Raw genomic sequence first — 16,617 nt, 5'->3', positions numbered from 1 at the left:
CTCATAACAATATCAAGCACCGCTGAAATGCTTTGTCGATCCATCTCAATGAGATTCGTACAGAAGCAGGCACCCTTAAAATGATCCTATGCACTGAAAACTACAGTCAGTATTTAATTAAATCTGTTTTCAGTTTCCATGTGAAACTAGATGGCAAATAAGCAGAGAAAAGTTATTTTGTTGAATTCGTGGATGTCTAACTCCAGAAATATGTATTAAGATGGTGTGCTTTGATGGATTGTATATTGCTCTGATGGCATTTGGAAACCAGAACTGCAACTCATTCCGGACTGTGGGTCTGTTGGCTTTTGCAAACCACAAACTTCAAAATATGCTTTTCCTTATTTATCTTACACAGATTCTTGGATTATTATAAGAGCATCCTGTTAGTGGACTGGTGCCAGTGTGAAACACAATACATGACACTTTAATAGAGCAGCACAGCCAGCTTAATAATGAGGCAGGCTGAAACTCTGGCTTAATGCAAAGAACAGGGGGTGCAATTTAGGGCAATGATTTGGGACATTTCTCTACAAAGCTTAGAATGCAATGGACATTTGGGCTAGCCAACAAGGGGAAGATGCTAGGGAAAAGATAGGTGGGCGAACAGGAGAAATAGAATTTAGTTCACATTTAAAGGTGAACCTATCTAGTGCACACTTTAGAGCTACTCTTTGAATTCACACTTTTCTGAATTTCACAATTGGGTGGGCAACTGTTTGCATACCCTCCAACATTCTTCTGATGAAAATCAGGATGCATGTACTTTGGTGCTGCGCTACCCTGTGACTAAGCTGGCTTGCATGGCACCAAAAGACACACATCTTTTGGTGTTGTGCTCTTGTGTTAATGCAAATGTGTGTGGCGGGGGTGGGGAGCCAACAATTGCCACAATGCTGATTATGTTTGCTGGACTGATTTCCATTCTAGAAATGGGATGAATAACCAGCCACTGGCAATTTCTGCTTCCATTTCTGTTGCTGTCAAAATTCTCCAACATCCCTAGAGAGCATGTCCAGCTTACCGGGTCCATTTACCTCGCACTGTGTGGTGCCATGGCTGCTGTGGCACAATCCTCTACTTGTATCCCAACAACCATAGTGAGTGTAGGAATGAGATGTCCAATAAAATTAATTTACTGTCTTGGCAACATTTCAGTGTGCCTTGGGACTTTAAACAAGCCCTGAATTGGCAAACTAGACTTGTGATGATTTCCCACTTCATAGCAATTAGGTGTTTTGAGAAGTACAATGTCTTAGAGCTCTTAAGCCTTGTTAAACGCAAAGTTGCGTCGGTGAGCCAAAAAAAATCTGTGCATATGTTTAGCCCCATTGACATCAATGGAAACAAACCAAATTAAGTGCAAAATAACTTATGGATCACTCGCTGGCAAGAGGCAATTGCAGGTGACCTTCTTTCACTGTGTTCCTATTGGCACATAATCTGAAAATAACAAGCATATTTATTCTGCAGGAGGTGAGTTGATTCAAATTGATGTCAAATTATAGATAGATAGATGAGAAGGTGGGGCCACTCAGCAGCCTGAGAACACTGTGCTGCCTAGGCATAGTGGCTCGGGAAACCCAGCCAGATGGGCGGGGTACAAATAAATTATTATTATTATTATTATTATTATTATTATTATTATTATTATTACACACAATTCAGTGGCTCACCACAAAGGACAGTCAGCTGCATGCAAACTGGAAGGTTCTCAGTTTGAGTCCTGGTACAATTGCTCCTTTCTGGAGGTCATCTCCGACATTCTGGAAACTGCAGAAGGGAAACTACCCCATTACTTTGTGAGGATGGAGACAACTGCTACCATTTTGTGTCTTTTCAAAACTTAGCACTGAAGCATTCATTAAGATTCCTTGACCAAATAAGCCACATAAAAGACACAGTTCACTTCATATTTGACACCAGGGAGATAATTTGCTTGAACGCCCATTCTCATGGCCAGTTGAAGCTTTTAAAAGGTTTTCACTAAACAATGCATGTCTGATGCAATGCAGACATGAAAGGTTATTTCACAATGAGTATTTGGCAGTAAATGTTTATTTAAAGCTATGTATAGCTGTTTTGCATGCCAGATCTTCCGAAGGCAATTGGGAAAGTGAAGTCATTGTATAAGCAAGTTGACAAGAATCCATTCCTATAAGTTCTACAGCTGTATCAGGATTAAAAAATAATCAGATGAGACCAGTACATTAGCTTTTGCTTTAATTAAATACATATTTCACTAAACTGTGACATGCATAATTCACAAAACTATGAATAAACTCAGTGGAGGGATGCCAGGATTGCCAAGTTGCCAGTCTCAAAGAAACGGGGACAAAATTGAAGGTCTCACCTTCTCTGGTAACTTTTTTCCTCTGCTTTACAGCAACAACAGCATGTTTTTCTTATCAGCCCTGAAATGTACTGAGGCACACAGAAGTTATTTTGCTTTTTGTAATGAAAACCTGTTTTTACAAACCCTGTGGATTTTTCAGCCATCGTAAAAAATTAATGCTATCTTACGCTTGTGGAAACTTGGCATGGTTCCTTGGGATGTTTCTAGCTAAGGTATAAGCTTGCTTCATTGGCTCCTAAAAGAATGGTTTGTTATTTATTACTAAGAAAGGCAACAAACTTTATTAATATTGTAGAACTGACAGGAAAATATTTTTCTGCCTGCCATACTGGTCTCTCCCCTCCCTTTCTTATTCCTTGTTTTCTCTCCATAATCAGATGTGAGCATGCATTTTAGAACAACAAAACAAAACAAAAAAATCAGTCAGGGGCTACTTGAGTCATTCCTTTGGGTTTTCACCAGAGACAGGCTTAATTAACAATCTTTGCATAAAAGCTTCCCTGAGTTCTAATTTTGTGAAAAAATATTAGCTAGGCTGGCCTAATTGTCACTGTGAGCTTGTAGAGCTATGCACTGGCAAGACCTCTTCAGACAATCTCTTTTTGGAACTTCCATTGTAATAGCAGTAATGTTGTTTAAAGAAAATGGGAATTTCCCCAATGCTAACATTTCAAGATTGGGGTGTGAGATATCCAGATTCATATCCAATATAACAGTGACCACGTCTATAAAATACTTTCCATAGAGGTCAGTGTAAAGACTTCCTTTTTTCCAAATTTATAGGCAGGGTGTTAGGAAAAACCAAAATTTCCATATATAAACTGTAGAAAGTTTGTAAAATTTGCCAAAGCAAAACACGCGCATGCACATGGCCTGGTAAGCAGCCAAAATGATTATTTTCCTAGTGGGTGCCCATCTCCATCCATAGTTATGGTCTATCCCTGCCACCCTCCAATGGCTTAGCTAAGGATTGCCTCCCAATCCATCATCAGTTCCAAATGAATGAATCACAGTATATTTCTTCCAGCAGCTTTTCTGATCAATAAGGCCTGGTTTGAATGGTTCTTTGGGAGCTGGAGGTACAATATATATTATTTTTTGTCACCGAAGCTGCTTAAGGGTCTTCTCCACACCCACTCTCCATGCTTGATATTATCCATGTATTACAGTTCTTTCCTTTCCCTGGATCCAAGCTAGCATTGTGGAGAGTGCTGATCACTTGCCACACAGGCAAAAGTTATTCAGTGTTTGAATCATAGCTGCCAAGTTTTCCCTTTTCTCGTGAGGAAGCCTATTCAGCATAAGGGAAAATCCCTTTAAAAAAGGGATAACTTGGCAACTATGGTTTGAATTCAGTGTTAATCTTATCATTCATTTATTTAATTTCTTGCCGGCCCATCACCATAAGGTCCCAGTGATATTAATATGCTATGAGTTTAGGTGAATCACAATGAATTAATAATACATTTGAGATGGCTTCTGTGAAGACATGTGCATAATTATTTTGTTGGAAGCTTTTTTTACCTCAGTGGAGGATTCTGTATGGAAGACAACTGTATTAACAGGTGGGCTACACAGATTGTGAGGTGCTGGTTGCTATCGTCAGTATGCAACAAACCATCTAAATAGAAAATATAGTACTTTCCAAAACATTGACTGTGTGTTGCTATGGAATAAATAAAGCCAGCTGTGCCTATCTGCCCTACTTTGCCTTTAGATATACTAGTCACCCAGAACGGAAGCAGAAATCGATGTGATTCATTAAAATCACCCACAATATTTTGTCATGATCCAAAGGTTTGAAGGCTCAAGTCCTATTCAGATGTTCACTGCCACACAAACATTTCTAAGGTCCTACTGAGTTCAGTGTGGGAGTTTCAAACAAGTGCATAGCTTTCATAATGAAATCAACAGGACATTAAAACGTTGACATTTGGGCTGGATTCAGCCCACAGATTCCTGAAATACAGGACCATACAGTGGTACCTTGGTTCTCAAACTTAATCCGTTCTGGAAGTCTGTTCCAAAACCAAAGCATTCCAAAACCAAGGCACACGTTCCCATAGAAAGTAATGTAAAACAGATTAATCTATTCCAGACTTTTAAATACAACCCCCAAAACAACAATTTAACATGAATTTTACTATCTAACGAGACCATTCATCCATAAAATGAAAACAATAATCAATGTTCTGTACTATAAAATAAATAAGACAGTATTGTAGATGATAAAAATCAAAAATAAAAAAATTCTTACCTGCACTGATGATAGTCATTGTTTGGATGGGGGGGGAGCCTTTTGTCTATTTCCACAGTCACACATCAATCAATCAATCAGTAGCTGAACTGGGATCCACATAGTCACAAAAACAAATTAACTGAAAAAGCCTCAAAACAAAAAACACAAAATAAATGGCAGAAACAAAAGCACCAAATATAAGCTCCAAATATCACCTCAGAACACTGCAATCAGAAACAGAAGGTTTGAATTACAATGGGGGGACACAAATAAGCAGCGCAACAGGAAACACTGGGGGACGCAAAACGGAGCACGTTCAGCTTCTGAAAAATGTACGAAAACCAGAACACCTACTTCCAGTTTTGTAGCATCCGGGTTCCAAGTTGTTCATGAACTAAGCTGTTTGAAAACTGAGGTACCACTGTATTAAAGCATGATCAGAAATGATGCTAGAAGCAGCTTTTAATTTCATTAAAACCACCAGAATGGATTAATGCTAGAGGGTGATAACTCTCAATGTAATTGATTATGATGCAAAAATGGGCATGTCAAGCAAAAGCAGATCTCCATTTGATGGTTTCCTTAATATAGCTTTAGGAGCCAAACTTTTAAACATTTCCAATTTCTGCTGAAGTATGCAATTTTCGTATTCTCAAAAAAGATTACAGTCCTTGTTGTTTCATCCACTCATGAATTGTTATTGGATGTGAGATCACAGAAACAGTCACGGTATTCTCCCTCCACCATTAATAACCACGAAAACAAAAAACCATAAATCAACTGAGTCAGCGGAATCAGGCCCAATGTTTCACAGAGCAGATTTGGTGCATGAACAGATGCACAAACTCCATGCATATTTTGACAGATGCTGTAAATAATACCAAACACAATAAAGCCAGGAATCTCCCCCCCCCTCCCCCTTGATGGCATCAGATAAACTGGCCTGCTGTTGTTTGTGAGAAATATAAAATAAGCACTTGAAAATCAGGTAGGTTTCTACTCAAGCACAACACATGTGCCCCATATGTTCAATTTTATAGCACTGTATTTTGCACAGAGTGGGATTCTTTATCCTTTCCTCGAACCATTTGGAAAAAACATGGCATCATTTTTTTAAAGCGAACTCAGCATATTACCAATAAAACAGCTAAACTTTGTGATGAGTAAAGGCTGGACTGCAAAAGAAAACGTGCTAGAGGGTAGAAATGCTGAGAAGCAATTAGTGTGGATGATCTGTTCCTTCAATCTCATAGGATTCATAGGAGTAATAATGGCCACAATATGGACTCCTAACATCGGGCTTGTAAAAATGTCTAGATTGAGGATAGAAAAGAGTTTTCTCCCTGAAAACTCAGGGTCATCCAATAAAGTAGAAAGATGAGAGATTCGGGACAGACAAAATGAAGTTTTTCACACAATGAGTGGCAGACCCACTGCTGCATGTTAGTTGACAGCCACAACCTAGATGGCTTTAAAAGAGGGTTAGACACATCAGAGGAAATTGCACATGGGGGCCCCACTATTGAAATGGAAAAGGGAACAAGATCTAGGCCACACGGTTGAATTGGATAAATGGAAAGCACTATAGACAAAGAATATAAAATTTACAGCTTGTTACTTAATAAGAGAAAATCTCATAAAAATGCAATACAGATGGCATTGGACCCCTGTAAAGCTGACAAAAATTAATAAAACTTATTACAAGAAGTGCTGGAGGTGCAAAAATCAAGTAGGAATCTTTTACCATATGTGGTGAGCGTGCCCAGAGATTAGAAAGTTCTGGGACATGACCTATGAGGAGATGAAGAAGTTATTAAAAACTACATTCAACAAAAAACCGGAAGAATTTCTTTTTTGTGAATTTTGACAAATAATATTCCTAAAGAGAAAACAAGACTATTTCTTTATGCAACGTCAGCAGCAATGGTTGTAGTGGCTACGTGTGGTGTAGTGGTTAAGAGCGGTAGACTCGTTATCTGGGGAACCAGGTTCGTGTCTCCACTCCTCCACGTGCAGCTGCTGGGTGACATTGGGCTAGTCACACTTTTTTGAAGTCTCTCAGCCCCACACACCTCACAGGGTGTTTGTTGTGGGGGAGGAAGGGAAAGGAAAATGTTAGCCGCTTTGAGACTCCTTAGAGTCGTGCTAAAGCAGGATGTCAAATCCAAACTCTTCCTCTTCTATGTATTGGAAGGAAGATCATATACCCACCAAAGTAGAATGGTTGTGCAAACTGTGCGAGTACTTGGAACTCACGAAGCTGACAGATATAATAAGATATAAATCTAACAAGATAGCTAAAAAATAATGGGATTACCTAAATAACTACTTGATGAACCAAGGTTCATCAGCTAAGATCTGGCTGTGCTTAGAATAACTCCGCAAAGGAACAAGCTCCCTGATACCAAGATGAGGGATTTATTGATATACAGAGAGGTAGACTTTAATTAGAAATAATGAACTGTTTTGAAGTTGGCAGAAGTCCACAATAAGTGTGTTTCTTTTTTTTTTTTAAATGTCTTAGTTTGTTCAAGAATGAGCTAACGTTGTTTTATGTATGCTCCCTTTTTCCCTTTTTTTTCCTTTTTAAGATTTAAATGTACTTACGAAATGCATATATTTATATCTCTTACTTCTTTCTTCCTTTCTGGAGTTTCTGCTTTTATTCTTTTCTTTTTTTTGCTCACTCTACATAAGTGTTTTTATTTTTTTGTTTTTGTGCATTTTGATTTATGTATATGTGCAATACAATCAATAAAAAAATATTAAAAAGTAAAAGGGGAAAGGGAGCTTCCCAGCCCTCTGTACACTGGCCTGGAAACTCTTGGGTTTGACTGAAATGCCTCCAGCCTAATGTCTCAGGTATGAGGACAATCTATAGTTTCTCAGTTACTAGAGGAATGTACTCCACAGTTACTCAGAGAGCTTTGAATGTTTTCTTACTTTGTTTGTCCCAGGGTTTGAGTCCTGGCCGGAAAACAAATGCAGTTGAATTCTAGTAAATGCAAGCAAAGGTCCTAATCCCCACTACTGTTATTTCAAACAGATAATTGCTTTCCGTACACTTCATTATTGTCTCAAGGGATGCTGTTAATAACTTTGCTGTGCTCAGTATGTTGTCTTGTGCACCAGAAGACTACATTCATTCATCCTGAGCTTAATGCTTCACATTTGCTTAGACGTTATAAAGGCAATGACTGTGCAGCAAAAGCACCCTGGCCATTGTCTTAGCCGCAGATGTTTCGGAAAAAGAGATTGCATTGTGCTTTTAAAGCATAAGGAGATAGCGAGGCTCGGAGCCAATGCAATATGTGTTGGTTGCATATTTAACGATGATGTCACTGCTGAGAGTGTCTCTCTTCTTTAATCTCATTTGAGTTTCAAAGTAGCCCGAGAAAATGTCTTCAGTCAAAGAGTTTCCTCTTCAAAGCTGCTATCCACTTCCCTGAAGATGTATCATAACTAGAACTGTGCATAAATGGTCCTTTGAAATTTTCCGTTCTATTTGTGGGCAAACAAATTGTCATTCAAATGGTGTGCATGCACCACATCATGTGATCAATTATGCAGGGCGGGGCTTACCTGCCCCTCAATATTTTATTCAGGTTGGCACCCCTGCCCCTAAAGCTGCTACAGAACGTATTTCAGGGGCACACAAAAGGCATTAGAAAGAGGGGAGAGATAGGAAATTATTGCACCAGTGGAACTTATTAACTGGATACATCCCACAGCTTCTTCCCTTCCTCCCAAGCAGAAAAAGTGCCTTAGCAGCATGACCACCATTTCCCATTCTCCACAATGTTTCTGATCTAGAGTTAAGGCATTGTGAGTGGAGGATTGCAGCCCACACACACACAGTGGATGAAACCCTGCAAAATGGTATTCTTTTTCGAGAGGAATGAGAAAAAGGGAAATCTTTTGATTATTATTATTATTATTATTATTATTTTGAAATGTCTAAGAAATTTTGGCTCACTTCTGTAACACCAATCATTTGTTCTAATTATTCTATAACTTACATCCCGTCCTTCTCTACAAGTTCTCTAGGTTGGTTACAACAAATAAAGACCTTAAATGGATATCATTTACAGTTCTGTTCCAAGTGTTGTTAATATATTGAAGGGGTGTCACATAAATGATGGAGCAAATTTGTTTTCTGTGGCTCCAATGGAAGTTTATTGATTTATAATTCTCACTTCCATAAAGCATACTGAAGTGGCTTGAAACAGGTTCAATGGGGGGAAAGTGGGATGTGAAACATTAGGAAAGATTTCCTGACTGCCTAAGCCTTAGCTGTGTTGGAGCATCTTTAAATGTTCCTTTAGTTTATTCTCGGTCTAACATTTTAATAATATGTGTAGTATTCATTGGGTGACTGAGAGAGATCTGATATCAGGGGGTTGCCAATGTGATACCAACATGACCAGCCAACATGACCATTGGTCAGGAATGATGAGAGTTGTAGTCCAACAACACCTTGACTACCCCCATCTTAAATGTGGTTTGTATGGCTCTAATGAAAAATCAGTAAAGAGGACCTTTCTGCATTAATCAATTTCAAATATATAAATATAAACAAAGAAATGCTACTGGAAATGCACACGTTTGTATCATCTGTGCAAGCTGCGACAACCATTTCAAAAACTGCATGCCATAAAACACTCACAATCACAGATAATCTAAAATGACAAATAGATGGCAACAGAGGCTCAAAGTACAATATATTTTTAATATTTTTTTAAAATCTTTGTTAAATTTTAAGCTAAAAACATAATTATAATGATTCTGGACTTCAGGGAAACAGTCCACTAAGAACAGAGATGTGCTTGCCTGCATAGGACAAAAGGTAAAGGTAAAGAACCCTTGGATGGTTAAGTCCAGTCAAAGGCAACTATGGGGTTGTGGTGCTTCAAAAAAGTGTGACTAGCGCAAGGTCACCCAACAGCTGCATGTGGAGAAGCGGAATCGAACCCGGTTCACCAGATTACGAGCCCACCGCTCTTAACCACTACACCACACTGGCTCTGGCGCAACGGAACACCGAAACCAGAGCAGTGCACGGAAATGCTGTTTACCTTCTTGCCGGAGCGATACCTATTTATCTACTTGCACTTTCTGGCGTGCTTTCAAATGTGTTGTAAAGTGCAATATACAGATTTGACACTAGATGGCGAGACTGAGCTATGCAAAATTCAATGTATTTTTCAAAACGTTTTTTAAAAAATAAAATAAAAATTGCAGCGCTTTTTCTATGTGTGTACATTCCACCCTAGAGTCTTGCCCTCCCAAGGCACCTTACAAAATTTAATATAAAATACATTTTTAAAACCACCTAAATTTTAAAAGATATTTTGGTAGTTTTATGTTTTGACTTATCTTATTTAAATCACCCAGGGTGGTGGTGAATAAATAAACCAAAAAAATAAAAATAAAGACTGTAAAACACATTACATTTTTTTAAAACATGAAATAGTAAAACACTTATTTATTGAAATGATTTTTAAGGGGAGAACTGGGAATCCCTAGACAGTATTGCATTTGGGTGCTATATATCTCATCCTTCACATTTATCTTCCACTGTAGTCCACTTATAACATTTGTCCAAGGTGGGGAAGGGAGAAGGGAATTGGCAGTTGATTAAGCAATGAAGTTAACTAAGATAAAGTTATGGTCCCTGAAGGGGGTTGATTCCTTGTCTCGGTATGTGTTAGCCATCTGTGTGTTTTTCACCTGCAATCACTTATAGCCCAGATGTTTTCCATTTTAAAAAATGGATAACTATGAGATTCTGAGTCTGTAGGAGAACCTCAGGCCAGAAGTAGAGCATATTGTTTATAGTTCTGTCCTAAAATTAGATTTCATTTAATAACAGTGTTCTTATCAGGCCAGATCAAGTAGTACAAAAAGTCTTTCAAGACACTTTCTTTTTTTTATAATAATTTTTATTGATTTTATACAAACAAAACAAACACAAACAAAACATACAATATAGCACTGTCCCTTCGTTTTCCCTCCACCCACCGGTCCACTTCTGCCACCAGTGGTACCCGTGTGCTTTAAGAATCAAAGGGGTCCAATTATAAGTTGGGTTTAGCCTTCCCCCCTCCCTCCTCCCCCCACATCCCCCCCCTGCCACTGAAAGGACAGGAATGGAGGAGCTCTGGGGACTGGTTTCCCCCAGCTCTTTCATAAACATATTTGAACAGATACAAACACAACAAAAAATAGGGAAAAGTTACAACTTCCCAGTTCTTATTATCTTAACATTATAATTGTGACTTCCTCGATACTCTTCCTCCTGGTTTTCCTAACAAACTCTAATTGCTTATGGCGGGTTTTCTATTCCAATTTAAAATCCTTTTCTTATAATATTAACTCAATCCTCCTCCTTTTCCATGCTGCCCTCCCACAGGCCCCCTCCTGCCACATGAGGAACCTGTAGGGCACAGCATTTCCAAGGTTCCGTTGTATCCCCTCCTCACCCCTCTGGGCACCCCCTGCCACTGGGTATCTCAGAGTAAGGAGAGGAGGGTAGGCAGCTTTCTGCCTGAACATCTATCTTAACTCACAAAAATTTGTATTAACCTAAAAATTCTTTCCTCAGCCATTCTTCTAATTCCCTCCAGAAAATACAGCTTCTTTTTCTTTTTTACACTCCATCCCCTCTCCCTAAGTCTTTTCCCCCAATTGGATCAGCATTTCCATTAACAAGCCAAGATTTCGAAAACCGTCTTTCAGAAACCGAAAAAAATCTTTTAACTAAAATTTTCACCCCACACCAGTTCTTTCCCAATTCCATCTCCAGGCCTCCGTCCCCCCCTGCCCCTGTCCTTCCCATCCCTCAATAACACCGCCCCACATTTTAGCCCCTCCAGGGTCTTCACTTCCATTAATCTTCATGTTCCTTTGCTTCTCATTTTCTTGCTCTGCTTGTTTTTCTTCCTTTTGAAATTCATGCTTTGCTTCATCCCAAACATATTTTTTATAGTCCAAGTCCCCTTCAAGATTTTCATCAGGTTGTTTTTCCTCACACACAGTCTCAAACTCAACAGTCTCCAAATCCAAATTTTCCTCTAAGTCCTGAACTTGGACTTCAACTGATGATAAATTGGGATGTTGCCGTTCCTTGTAAACGTCCTCCCATGTTTGTAGGTAGTTCAGCACAGCCTCCTGGAAGGCTCGAGAATACTTTGTTGTCATACTTCTCTTAACCGCAGACAAACAGGAGATAGGGAACAAAGGGTGCTGGAAAATTCCTTCCTGTTAGACGATCGACTCCATTTTGGCTGTTCTTTTCCTTTGTTCTTAACTCAATCACAAATCCATTTTTAATTCCAATTTAAATAGTTCTACCACATTTTCAATCAGTTTTTACTGTTCACCGCAATGCAATAAATCCACCCGGTCTTTTGACAGTTTGACAGCTTTTGACAGCTGTCAAAAGCGCTCTTCCCCTTGATAATGCTGTACCTCAAGGGGTGCCAGACTCGGGAGCTGAGAAGGTTCAAAAAAGTCTTTCTTTCTTTCGGGTCCACCGTCCCAGAAACTTTTATGTCTTTCGGCTTAGGTTTATTTAAAGCGCCTCCCAGTTTGCCATTAGGAAGAGACCGACTTCCGTTTCTTTAAAGTCTCTCCTATTTTTCCAATTGATGAATTTAGAGTCCAAATAGAAATTCCACTTACTTTCTGGAAACCTTTAATTTTTTTCGGAAGAATCCGCCGCTTGCCGGGTCAGGACTCGGAGCTTCGCTTCTCGGAGGTAAGATATAGCCCAAAATGGCTCCCGCGGTTCCACCCCGCCGGCTCTCGATCGCTCTACTGAGCTCTCGGGCAGCAGGGGATCCGCAAAACGGAGCAGCCGCTGGGCGCGTGAGTCACCGGGACTCTCTACCCGGTGTTTTTACGGGGAGTCCGCTCGCTGCGGACTTCCCCCCCTCCGCAAGGCCAGGGACTTCGGCACGCGAAGTCCCTGCGTCCTTCTCTCCGCCGCGACAGACCGGAAGTCCCATAAGTTCATCATGCTGGTTTCAGTGATTTTTAAAAGAACATGTTAATTGCTTATGATGAGTAATAAAAGAATAATAAATAATTTGCATCATTTCATACATATGGGAAGAAATGATTATTCATCCACCTATTATTATTATTATTATTATTAGTATTTTCTTACATTTATATCCCACCTTTGCTCCAAGGAACTCAAGGTGGTGTGCATAGTTATCTTTTCCCAATTTTACACTCACAGCAACTCTGTGAGGTATGTGAGGCCTAAGGTAACCCAGTGAGCTTTGTAACTAAGGATTCAAACCCTGGTTTCCCAGGTCTCAGTCCAACACGCTAACAGTGGCTCCCTGATTAATTTACTTATTTTATTTGTACTGTTCTCTCAAATTCATTTTCAGTTACTCGGGAACATGCAAGGAATCGACTGGGAATTCATTTCACCAAAAATTAAATGGGTTTAAGTTTGGCTGAAGACAGGCAATAGTAGCAGATGTTTCTCTCTGGGAGTTGAAGGCAATTTGAAAAGGAGATCGCTGCTTATGCTATGTTTGCTCATTCCACTTCTGCCTCTATTAAAGAGGCTGTGCAGGATTTTCTGTTCCCCAAACCTGCAAAGCCTGCTTGACCAGGGGCAACAGTGAAACAGAATAAGTATTTATAAAGCTACTTTCAACCCTCTTAAAAACTATTGCCTCTTTCCAGGTTTTCTCTCTATTGCCCCAGTCTAAGAAGCATAGCCTGGGTGGCGCTGTGGTTAAACCACTGAGCCTAGGGCTTGCTGATCAGGTCAGGGGTCCCTTTATCTTTACCTTTAAGAAGCATAGCCTGCATGCAGAGACAGGCTTTGCCTTACTAACTGCACCAGAACCTCCAGCATGGAGGATGAAATCATGTTCATTTTGGATTGTATCTCTCACCCTGTTCATATTCCAACATAGTAGACCCTTGATTGGATTGATGTGCTTAAAATCCCTTCTCTAAATAAGAAGCTGGATTATAGGGAAGAGCCATTGCTAAGTGGTAGCACATCTGCTTGGTATGCAGACAGTCCCACATTCAATCCTTAGCACCTCCAGGTAGGGTTGGGAGAAAACCTTGCTTTAAACCCTAAGGATATGCTGTCAGTCAGTGTAGACAATACTGAACTAGATAGACCAATGGTCTGATTCCTCATAAGACAGCTTCCTATGTTATACATACTGTAGCAATTAACACTGGCCAAGAGATACAGGGGTACAACTTAACCTGTTGTTTCCTCGCTTTTTATTTATGCTATTAAATTTGTATACCACCCTTCATCCATAGATCCCAGGGTGGTTCAAAGCACTTTGTGCCAATGTACACTTTTGACATTGGAGATATGGAGGCAGCAAGAGATTTTGCTTTCTTGGGCTCCATGATCACTGCAGATAGTGACACCAGTCACAAAATTAAAAGATTCATGCTTCTCGGGAGAAAAGTGATGACAAACCTAGACAGCATCTTAAAAAGAAGAGACATCACCTTGCCAACAAAGGTCTGTATACTTAAAGCTATGGTTTTCCCAGTAGTAATGTATGGAAGTGAGAGCTGAACCATAAAGAAGGCTGATCACCAAAGAACTGATGCTTTTGAATTATGGTGCTGGAGGAGACTCTTGAGAGTCCCATGGACTGCAAGAAGATCAAACCTATCCTTTCTGAAGGAAATCAGCCCTGAGTGCTCACTGGAAGGACAGATCCTGAAGCAGAGGCTCCAATACTTTGGCCACCTCATGAGAAGAGAAGGCTACCTGGGAAAGACCCTGATGCTAGGAAAGATTGAGGGCACAAGGAGAAGGGGGCGACAGAGGATGAGTTGGTTGGACAGTGTTCTTGAAGCTACTAACATGAGTTTGACCAAACTGTGGGAGGCAGTGGAAGACAGGAGTGCCTGGCGTGCTCTGGTCCATGGGGTCACGAAGAGTCGGACACGACTAAATGACTAAACAACACTTTTGACTGAATGCAATGTGAAATGTTGATGTATCCCTTCACCTTACAATAGCCCATCCATGATAAGCACATAGCCAACAGTCTGTGAAATGTGTGGAGCAATTAGTGTAGGATATCCAAGTGCCAAAACCAGGACTGATCTCCAGATGATTCATAAGAAATGTTTATCACATGAGTCACAGATGAGACAGAGGGAGGGGGAATGCTACATGCATCAAATTATTATTTTGGAAAACGTTACTTCTGCTGTTCACATGGTAATGTGGTTCCAATTTTTTTGGATTCTGAACAGCTTGGCATTGACTTCAGGGAGACAGGTGCTAGATGAGAAAGAGAGCAAGAGATTGCAGTTCTTTGCTCCACACAATAGCAGGTCCAGAGCAACATGAAAGGCAGAAGGAGGACTGAGACAGCGACTCAGTCATGTCTAGAGGAGAGAAATAGACAGAAATGACAGACATGGCAGGAGGTTACTAACCATGCAGGATGGTGGAGATGAAATGAAGCAATCCCAGGAGAAAAAGCAGACCAAGTGACTCACACTAGATATTGATGAAATGTCACACCAGAGTATGGTAAACGGGCTATGACTCTGATGCACGGTTGGCAGTACTGGATGATGATGGATGGTCTTGGGATTTGGTTGCTGGATGGGAGTCTCTGAGACAAATTCTTGATAACAGAATCCAATAACTTAGGAGTAGCTAGCCTATGGCTCTCCAGATGTTGTTGGGCTCCTGCTACCATCAGCCCCAGCCAGCACAGCCACTGGTCAGGTATGTGGAAGTTGTAAAGCAGGGACATCTGGAAGGTTAGTCATCCCTGCAATAAACCTAAGTCCTGCAGGTCCTTACAAGACCTAGTTCAGAAGGTTAAAAGCTGTATACTGTAAATTGTTTCAAAGTACTTAAATGTATTCTTTGTAGCATGTTGTTAGTTGCAGAATTATTAACAGATACTGTATATAAATCCTCTAGTTTCCTATTGTCATAATACAGTGGAACTTTGGTTTACGAACACCTCAGTTTACGAATTTTCGGTTTACGAACGCCGCGGACCCATCTGGAACGGATTAATTCACTTTCCATTACTTTCAATGGGAAAGTTTGCTTCAATTTATGAACGCTTCAGTTTATGAACAGACTTCCAGAACCAATTACACCCATGCTTCGGGTTAAGTACGCTTCAGGTTGAGTACTCCGCGGACCCGTCTGGAACAGATTAATCCACTTTCCATTACTTTTGATGGGAAAGTTCGCTTCAGTTTATGAACGCTTCAGTTTATGAACAGACTTCCGGAACCAATTGTGTTCATAAACTGAGGTACCACTGTAGAGGAATCTCTCCCTCCCTTGAACCATATATTAGTTAACATGGCCCATGCTTCATTATTAGAAGTCATATTTGGTTTGCTAAGAAAAGAAAAGGGCCCATGATATTTCACTGTAAAATATATTCTTGTTTGGTGTTCCAAAACAGTAGCTCAGTTAAGTCTGCAATAGCAAAAAAATTGCCAAATCCATAAAAAGTGCTGTAATGCCTTAAGACTTAAACTTTCTGTTCCATCAAATGCTGCTAGATCTGTTTTCTGATATGGGGTGCAGAGGGTGCAAATGGCTACTAATCAGCATGGAAACTTTCAGTCTACAAATACAGAAGCAATTCATATAATGCATTAACTCCCAGAGCAAGCTTGTAAAAATAGTCAATTGTACCAGGAAATCTGAATTCTCCGTTATATTCCACTCAAGCTTGAGAAGAGAAGAATAACACGGTGCTGATTGTGCTGAATGAAATCACTGTTGGATGTAGTCATTAAAAAGCTGTGGAATGGTCAACTGTGTTGAGAAAATAAATATAGCGCTGGCCATAGGTACAATCTCTATGCCTGCTTTTGTTGACCTTCCACTATGTTGAATTTGATTATCATATTTGTTAAAGTAGGGGAGTCATTATTCTTTATAGAACTATTAGTATTTTTCCATTGAAACCATATGTTTGGTGGTTATGTTGTTCAGCTGCAAAATGTGTACCATTTTAAAGTA

Source organism: Zootoca vivipara, chromosome 1, assembly GCF_965207765.1.
Source record: "Zootoca vivipara chromosome 1, rZooViv2.hap1.1, whole genome shotgun sequence".
NCBI classification, from domain to species: domain Eukaryota; kingdom Metazoa; phylum Chordata; class Lepidosauria; order Squamata; family Lacertidae; genus Zootoca; species Zootoca vivipara.
This window is presented reverse-complemented; position numbering follows the sequence as displayed.